A 9407-nucleotide genomic window follows, 5' to 3' on the forward strand; every position below is an offset into this window, starting at 1 on the left:
TTCAGGGCACTTTTCTCTGCATTCAATTATCGTATACATGATATCGATCTTGCCTGACTTCAGAGTTTTGAATGTCTGGTCATGTAGGGAGTAAAGAGAGCTTGTAACTTGCCCAGAATTCAACATCATGGACAACGATTCAGCTGGTAATTCGATCATAATTGCGAATTGTAACCCTATAGGTCACTTATCAATGGAGAGAGGGCAGTGGTGGTTGTGGTAGTCTGATGTTGGGTGATTATAATCCGCAGAAGGTTCATGTTAGAACGACGATGATGATGATGATGATGGTGATGATGGTGATGATGATGAGGATGATGAGGATGATGATGATAATGATGACGGTGATGGTGGTGATGATGATGGTGGTGATGATGGTGGTGATGATGGTGATGACGATGATGATGATGGTGATGATGATGAGGATGATAAATGATGATGATGATAATGATGACGGTGATGGTGGTGGTGATGATGGTGATGATGATGATGATGACGATGATGGTGGTGATGATGGTGATGACGATGATGATGATGATGATGATGATGGTGATGATGATGATGATAATGACGATGATGGTGGTGGTGATGATGTTGCTGCTGCTGCTGCTGCTGATGATGATGATGGCGATGACGATGGTAATGTAAATGATGATCTGGTGGTGTTGGTGGTGGTGGTAACGGTGATGAAGATGATTCTGATTACGATGATTATGAGATGATGAAGACGATGATGTTGATGATAGTAATGCTCATGCCGATGTAGTGATGATGGTGATGGTGGTGATGACGAATGATGATGAAAATGATGAAGATTACAACGATGATGACGACGATGAATATGATGATGATGACGACGTCGGCGATGGTGAGAATGATGATGCTGATGACGAAGATGACGCAGGCCTTGACGATATTTTATGGTAAAATGTGTTTTTGGTTGTGATGTCGATCATTCGTTAAGATACACAGGAGTGGACAACGCGGACAGTGACGCCGAAGACAACGAAATGGGGTGATGTTTATGGTGTGGTGTTGTTTATGGTGGTATATGGAAGATTGGAAGAGTGGAAGAGCCGTGGTGTAGTGGTTCTGACTCTCGCCTTGTAAACAGAGGGTCGTGTGTTCGAATCCCAACGCGGTCTAGCGTCCATTGGCAAGGCGTTAATCCACACTTTGCCACTCTCGACCCAGGTGCTAAATGGGTACCCGGTAGGATGAGAAAGATATTGTATGTTTGATTTTGCCAGCGCCATAATGTGGCTGCGATGAATGCAAGGAATGCTCCCGAGGGAGTGGAAATTGTGCACTTTTCGTGCTCGATTGAAATGAATCCAATGACCGGGGTAATAATATGCTGTAACGCGCTTTGGGCCATTCTGGGAAAAGCGCTTTCTAAAAATTGGCTATTATTATTATTATATTATCTATTAATTATTACTATGAGCGTGATTGGATTGGCATGAATCTGTATACCCCTTAGTCATCGACTTCACAATAAACTTGCTACCTTTTAGAAGATTTGGGACAGACGAAACGGATTTGAAGAATAGGTAGTACATAAATCTGGGAGATTATTTTTCATCCCCCTTGCTTGAAGACGTGCAGGCAAGCCTATCCTGCGATATACATGTATTATTGCGCGGTCCCTAGGTGGCGGGTATATGTCTCTATGACATTATCATCCAAAACCTCGTGTATATTTTATTCTAAATCAAATGCGATTGACTCAGTTTTAGTTATTCCTTTTCTGGTAGATGGTCTAATATGGCGTACCAACACTCTAAGTGCAGGAAATTTGATAAAATCTCCGTGGAATTCATACTCTTATTAAATACTATTACAATATTTTTCATAGTGTTTAAATTAATTAAGGTTTGAGTAAAACTTAAAACATCCATATTGCCATTATAATAAGTCAATTAGATTAATTGATTTTTTATTTAGTATTTCAGTTCAGTTATTTATTTAGACTTATAAATTAATTTATTTTTACTCATAATGGGAATAAAATGTTGAAATGCAGTAAATTTAAATAAGTGGATAGAGATGGAGATGACAACATTCAGCGAAGAATGTTTTGTTTTGCGGAACCGAACTCGCCGAGTTTTGAAACGATATACGCAGAATTTTTATTACAACAAATTGAGGTCCATTTATAATGATAGCGAACGAAATTTTATACATCGGTAATATGAATTATGATTAATTGAATGCATAGCAACTGCCGTATATGGGCCTACATTTTTGTTTTACGGAGATCAACGAATGGCGATGTCATGCAGTCAATTTGGAGACGCATGCAGGGGCGTTTCATATCTTATTTTATCGGGAGTGCAATTAATCAATGATTCAATAAGCAATATACAATTTACGAACATTAACGATGGGGAAAAATTGAAGACACTGGCGCATTTGATAATTTTCTTGTTTTATTGGGAAAGGAGTGCATCATGTATATCAATGGACAACACATTTGGATAGATTTGGGGGCAAAAATCATTGATAAAACGATCTTGCCAATTCACTGTCATTGACTCCTTTTTTTGGGTGTTTCAAGAAGTGCATTGGGGCAAATTCAATTGCACCTAAGCCATAGCCATTTGATAAAAACTAGTATTTATGTTCAATTTCAATTTCGGAGAATTTTCTTAAATGTTCGTCTATTCTTAATAATAATAGAGAGGGGCAATTTGATAACATGGACAAACTCTCACTGCCTCATTTCTCTTTCTCCCAGTTTCCAAACTCAAATTGCCTGTTGTTTACAGCAATATTGATAATGCTGCATTTTTTGTGTGTAAAGTTCGCTATCCTCTAAAATCTAAAGTTTGTTTCTCTCGTAGATATGCCCTTCTCATGTCATCATTCTTTCCCTCTTAATGTTTAAACGAAATACAGATAAATGCATAATGAAAAGAGAGCATGATTAAAACAAAATGAGCAAAATATAAGAAAAAATATTAAAAATTAAAAAGAAGGGACAAACTGTGCTATAAACACTGATCAAAGCATATTTTTTGAATGTCAAACTTTGTCACCGAATACTTTTTTATTTTCAAGTAGATCGAAATTTCAACTCTCTCGTAATATTTTATCAATTCCATCTTCTATTTTTGTTTTTATAATCCGAGGGTGTGCTCATATAGTGTGAAATGAAGCATGCTTTGATCATGTTGATCTCCTTATTCATCTTGAGTAATATCTGGGGTAAGATCTCCTAGCTCATGCCAATCATACGTCTTCCGAGAATGAATGAAGTGTCGATGATCATATCTTTCTTTTTTTTCATGCTCATGTCACGCAACATTTGTTTATGAATATGTGCGCCCCCGTGGATCGTGAATAATATGAAAGACATTCAAGCCATTCGCGCAATCATGATCTGTAATGAGAATTCATGGAAACATGCGTGCATGAAGCAGACACTTAGTAAGTAATCATGCGTAGTCCACACCTATGCGAGATATAGAGGCTCACACTGCCAACGTAATGTTAATCTCACATGATATTAAATTTCTCGACTTAAAATTTAAATTTTTCGGGTTCAATTCTAAATTTAATTTAGCTTATGAACAACTACCGACCACTGACCTGGATTCATCGTAGATTTATAAAATATAGCATACTCTATTTAGCTTATGTTAATATGAAAACGCGCTACAAAAATGGAATGAGCTTAATTTGGAATATTCATCAAATCGAATGTAAAAAACAAATAAGGAGCTTTAGCATTTTCAAGTTTTGAAAGTCGTGCATCAAGCGATGCAGGATTGCAATTCGCACTGTCACGATTTGCGCCACGATTCAACGGCGTGCTTAATCGTGGAATAATCGTAGTAATCTTATCAGATCGTATCAGATCAGTCATGGCAATCGTATTGATCGTAGAAAAAAATTTGAATGGTTCAAAAATTTTCGCGATCAGTTCCGAAAGGACAATCGTGGTTTTCGTTAAAGGACAAGTCCATCCCAAATTGATTTGAATAAAAAGTGGAAAATTCAACAAGCATAACACTGAAAATTTCATCAAAATCGGATGTAAAATGAGAAAGTTATGACATTTTAAAGTTTCGCTTACTTTCACAAAACAGTTATATGCACACCCTGGACGGAATGCAAATGATAAGACTGACGACGTCATCCACTTACTATTTCTTTTGTATTTTATTATGTGAAGTATGAAATGTTGCAATTTTCCTCTCATCTCCCCGAGTGAAACAACAATCCTCCCTGAACGTATGGAATTAGCATTATTTAATATTATATGGTACAGTCAAGTCGGTCCTTATTGTCAAATCTGTAAAGAATGAAATGTCGTATAATTCACAACAATAAAAGCAAAAGAAATAGTGAGTGATGGATATCATCGTCTGTCTCATTTGCATCTCACTGAGTTGTGCATATCACTGTTTTGTGAAAAATATGCGAAACTTTACAATGTCATAACTTTCTTATTTTACATCTGATTTTGAATTTTCAGAGTTATGCTAGATTGAATCTTCTCTATTTATTCATATCAAAAAATTTCTGCTTTGAACTTCACCTTTAAGGATCCTATGAGATTTGGAACGAGGTATTAGGAGGATATTGATCATTTATAACCCTTTATCATATGACCCGATGATTTGATACTTCGAATAACTATTGCTATAGACCAATTTAATAGAAGACCCAAAGTCGATTAGTTAAGGCCCTATCTCACCAACGGAGACGTCGCCGCGACAGTCTCCAACTTATCAGTCGCTGCAGTCGCGGAGACGTCTCGGAGACAAAAATGGCTTGCGCTCTCACCAAGGAGACGTCTCGATGGAACGTTTGAAAGATCATACACCTGACTTGGAGGAGGAGGGGTATCAGCACGCGTTCAGTCACGTGGTTTCTGAAGTGGGTCAAACAGTGTGAAGAAGTGTCGCGGAGACGTCTCCGAGATGTATTATATTTTTTTTTTGTCTCCTGCAGGTCTTCGCGATGTCTCTGAGACATCGCGGAGACATCGCGGCGACGTCTCAGCAGTCGCGGATATCATTAGTCTCCGAGACGTCGCAGCAACTGATGGAGACTTCTCGGAGACGTCGCGGAGACTAGAAACAGTCTCCAAAAATATTAAACATGTTTAATCTTCTTGCGACTCCTCGGAGACTCTGTAATTTTCATGAGACGTCTCAGAGATGTCGCGGAGACGTCTCTGCAACTAGCAAAATTTGTAGTCGCGAACTAGTCGCGAACTAGTTTCAAGCCCAGTGAGATACCCCCTTTAATGTTGTAATAAACTAGAAGTAGCTGAGAGATTGACCAACTGATTAAAGTCCAAGTGAGTATAGCTTGCTTCAACCAACTATCCCATATTCCCATCGAACACTATTTTTGTCAATCATCATCATCACCAGCATCATCATCATCATCATCATCATCATTAATTTTCATCACCATCATTTTCATCATCATCATAATCATCACCATCATCATCATCATCATTTTCATCATCACTATCATCATCATTCATCCGGTGATCATATTTTCATGTTAATCTTATCATGTCTACGGTCGTACAATTTCCATAATCTTGCAAGTGGCACCCCATTCATTACATCCATGCTTTACAATTTATCTCTCGCTTAATATGATGAATCAGATGACGTCTAGTGGGCACAGGGGGAGATCTCCATTTCTTGATTGCCAAAGCTTTAATTGCTCATGTTCATTCTTGCCATCACTTCAAAAAGCGTTGGTGAAAGGCCGTATCGGTACTGCACGCTGCAACGGTTCAAGATATGACATTAGTTTTTTTTCTATGATACGAGATCAAACCTTCATGGAAAGTTAATCAACGTATATTATCTTCTTTAAACATGTTAAACATTGCAAAATTACCGGTGTTCATTTGAACTTGGTATCTGGATAGGAAAACTTCAGAGAGTTGTTGAAATAACACCACTTCGGCTTCAGGCTAACACCAGATAGGCATTTAAACAACGCTAATCCTCAGTGTTAAACCAGTATCAGTTTGATTCTAAACCGGTGTTGTTTTAACACTCTCCTGGTATTTTCTTCCGATATAGATACGGCGATGGTGTCAAATCAACACCGATGTTTTTGCAGTGAATGAAATATTCTTTAATAAAAACTAACCAAATACAACGCTAGGTTAAAAAAAAATGAAAGCGAGTGTCACTAAGAACTGATTTGTTCTATTATTTATTCAAGAGATAATAATCATTGAAACAATATCAAATTTACACTAATACGCATGCTGGACCATATTATCGGCTGACGTTTCCATTTAACATAATCTGGATCGAAGCAATAAGTTGTCTTCTAAATGAAAGATTCTACAAATCGATACTTTACAATCGATCATTCCACCATGAACGTGATAAAGACTCTCCAAGATTTTTGAACATAAATCTGAGAGCGATCACATTGGACTTATTCATGTCTTGCTGTAAACTCCTCAAATCCCGTTGACATTTTTAAACAGGTTATATCGTTTCACATCGCAGTTATTATACCCCATTTTGATATTTTTTTAAATCATAGAATAATTATGTCACTGCATTATTTTCAACCGAATTTTGATATCCAAAATTCAAAGATTTCAAAGGGTTCATTTCGCTTATTTGCTACCGCTGGAATTTTACCAACCCCCCTTCCCCCTAATTTTTCTACTCTTCTCAATTTTTACAAAATCATATACCTTCAACATGTTCAAGTATTCCTATGGGTACATACATGCACGTTCACATCCTATATACAAGTCAAGATTATTACATGCACAATATATATTATATCATGAATGTAATCTGTCATAAACAGAACACACAAAAAACTCGTCCAACATAAGCTTGAATCTCAAGTTACATGTATAACAAAATACAAAACCACTAGTTTACTCTAACAATTTTGCGTTGAAATTCGATCCAAGGTTGTAATTCACATCTATTTTACAATTATGGATTATAGCATAAATTATTAAATACATGTATTCGGAAATTATACAGACATTTTGAACACAGGTGCTTTTAAGGATCAGGCGCACTGATTGGCTGTTGCTTCTGCAGCTAGCTCGAGCGTCAGGACGGCACACTTGTGGCTCCCTCTCCCAAATCGGATGTTACCATAGTAGCAACTAAAAATTTACACACGAGCCGCAGATTGAATGCTTCCGTTGTGGATCCGAAATTAAAAAAAAAAATGAAAAAAAACTCATGTCACACAACTTCCATTGCAGGACAGTTTTTACGACAGGACCAAAGGTCTCTTCCAGAATCAACTAACGTCGTAGAGGTCCGTCGTTGAGCGAAAAGTGCGAATTCAATGTAGCCTCCGCCTAGTTTGCAGGTAGTCTCTTCAATGACGTCGCATCATTGACCGCAACTGACGGGATGGATATGGAATCTTATCGAAGGACCCGGATAAAATGCATCGAAACCATCCGAAACTGGGTGTGTCTGAAAGCGTATATCAGCGGGTTCATTGCAGAGTTGCTCCAAACCAAGCACAGACCAACGGTGTAAAGAAATGGGTTCGAACTGTTAATGCAGAAGGGAAAGGGTAGAAAACAGAAGAGGAATACTAAGGTTACCAGTGCCAGGTTCTTTGTGGTGGAAAGCTCGTGGTCCCTTATTCCGTTACGACGTTCTCGCCTCATCGCCGGTGCATGATTCTCCTCAGCTTGGCGGCTTCCTTGAAGATCATGTTGATGCCCCATCTCCTGCATCTGAAGTTGTGGAGCTCCCTCTACGTTCGCCATGATCCTTCTTGAGTGCGCTCTGACATGAAGAATTATTTTGATATAACAAATGAATATGAAAGAGAGAGATATGATTACCACTGCTGCATCGGCTATATAACATGCGATCAATGGTCCAGTTTTACTAGAAACTTCACTAGTAAGTCGATATAGTTTTGTTGCCGGGTCATAACCAAAGTGCAATAGACCCAGATAATGGAATGTTATGTTCAGCGTAACCGGTAAGGCCCAGATACAGAAAATGATAGATGCAATTTTCTGCCTCGTGTGAAGTTTATTGGATACGGACGCGGGTTGTGTAATCTTTACACACCTCATGAATGCGATCATCGCGAGTGTTAGCATCGTGCCATCCAGCGAAACCGTTACGATGATCCCTATGATGTTCGGAAGACTATCTGGTATCGGGGGTTCGCTTGTGAACAAGATGGCCACGGCTTGGTTCGGGATACACAAGCATGTGATCACGTCACAGACTGCTAGGTTAACAACAAATGAATTGATCTTGGTTTGTAGATTACTCGACAGTACCACGGCGAGAATAACGAGAAAGTTGCCAACAAAACCGGTGACTGAGATCAAGCTGAAGAAAGACGCGATCACAATATACCATGATGGATGTATTGGCACTTCCGTTTCGGCAATCGCAGTCGTGTTGTTAATCATAGCTACAGGTAAACTTCGAGAAGTCGAATATTACACCGTAGTTCATGCAGATTACCAGTATGCAAACCGTAGTGAGTCGAAATTGGAATGGTCGAACAGACTTCAGTGGTCACAAAGGATTCGACCTTTTGTATACCGGATTATGCGAAACTTGGTGTGTATGTGTTGGAGTCGAATTTCTGCTCGGTCGAAGTTGTCCAACGGACTTCGGTGGTCACTAAAGTTTCGACGCTCTGTAGACCGGATTATGGGATACTTGTCGTGTATGTGTTGGAGTCGAATTTCTCCTCAGTCGAAGTTGTTGAACAGACTTCGGTGGTCACAAAAGATTTGACGTTTTGTAGACCAGATTATGCGAAACTTGTATGTGTTGGAGTCGAATTTCTCCTTGGTCGAAGTTGTTGAACAGACTTCGGTGGTCACAAAAGATTCGACGCTTTGTAGACCGGATAATGCAAAAACTTTATGGGTTGGAATCGAATTTCTCCTCGGTCGAAGTTGTTGAACAGACTTCGGTGGTCACAAAAGATTCGACTGTGGCAAACTTACAGCTAAATGGAAAGGGGTAATTCATTAAAAGTATATACACTGGGGAAACTCTGACAGTCCCGAGTAATCTGTTAGAGAAGAGTGGCGAAGCTGTAGAATGTTGCATGATTTATAAGGCTCTTGGTGTCCCCTCCCCGCTTCTCATCATGAGAGATTAAGGATCATCAATATCTCTACTTCAAGGACTGTATGTAATTATTTTCATCACCATCTACAGTAGAGTCTGAAGATAAAAACTTAACTTCAGAGCTACTTCAGTACTCGAGAGCTTGGCGTTAGTAGTTATTTGTTTGGAAAACATTCATCCCACTCAGTATACACACACATACACACGCACCTTCTTTTCACTTCCCTTCATTTTAGCATAGGGTTTCTGAATTGATTAACGTCTAGATCTTCATCACTCCTTCAGATATTTTCGAGTGATTATTTGCCGAAG

Source organism: Lytechinus variegatus, chromosome 8 (genome assembly GCF_018143015.1).
Source record: "Lytechinus variegatus isolate NC3 chromosome 8, Lvar_3.0, whole genome shotgun sequence".
NCBI lineage: Eukaryota > Metazoa > Echinodermata > Echinoidea > Temnopleuroida > Toxopneustidae > Lytechinus > Lytechinus variegatus.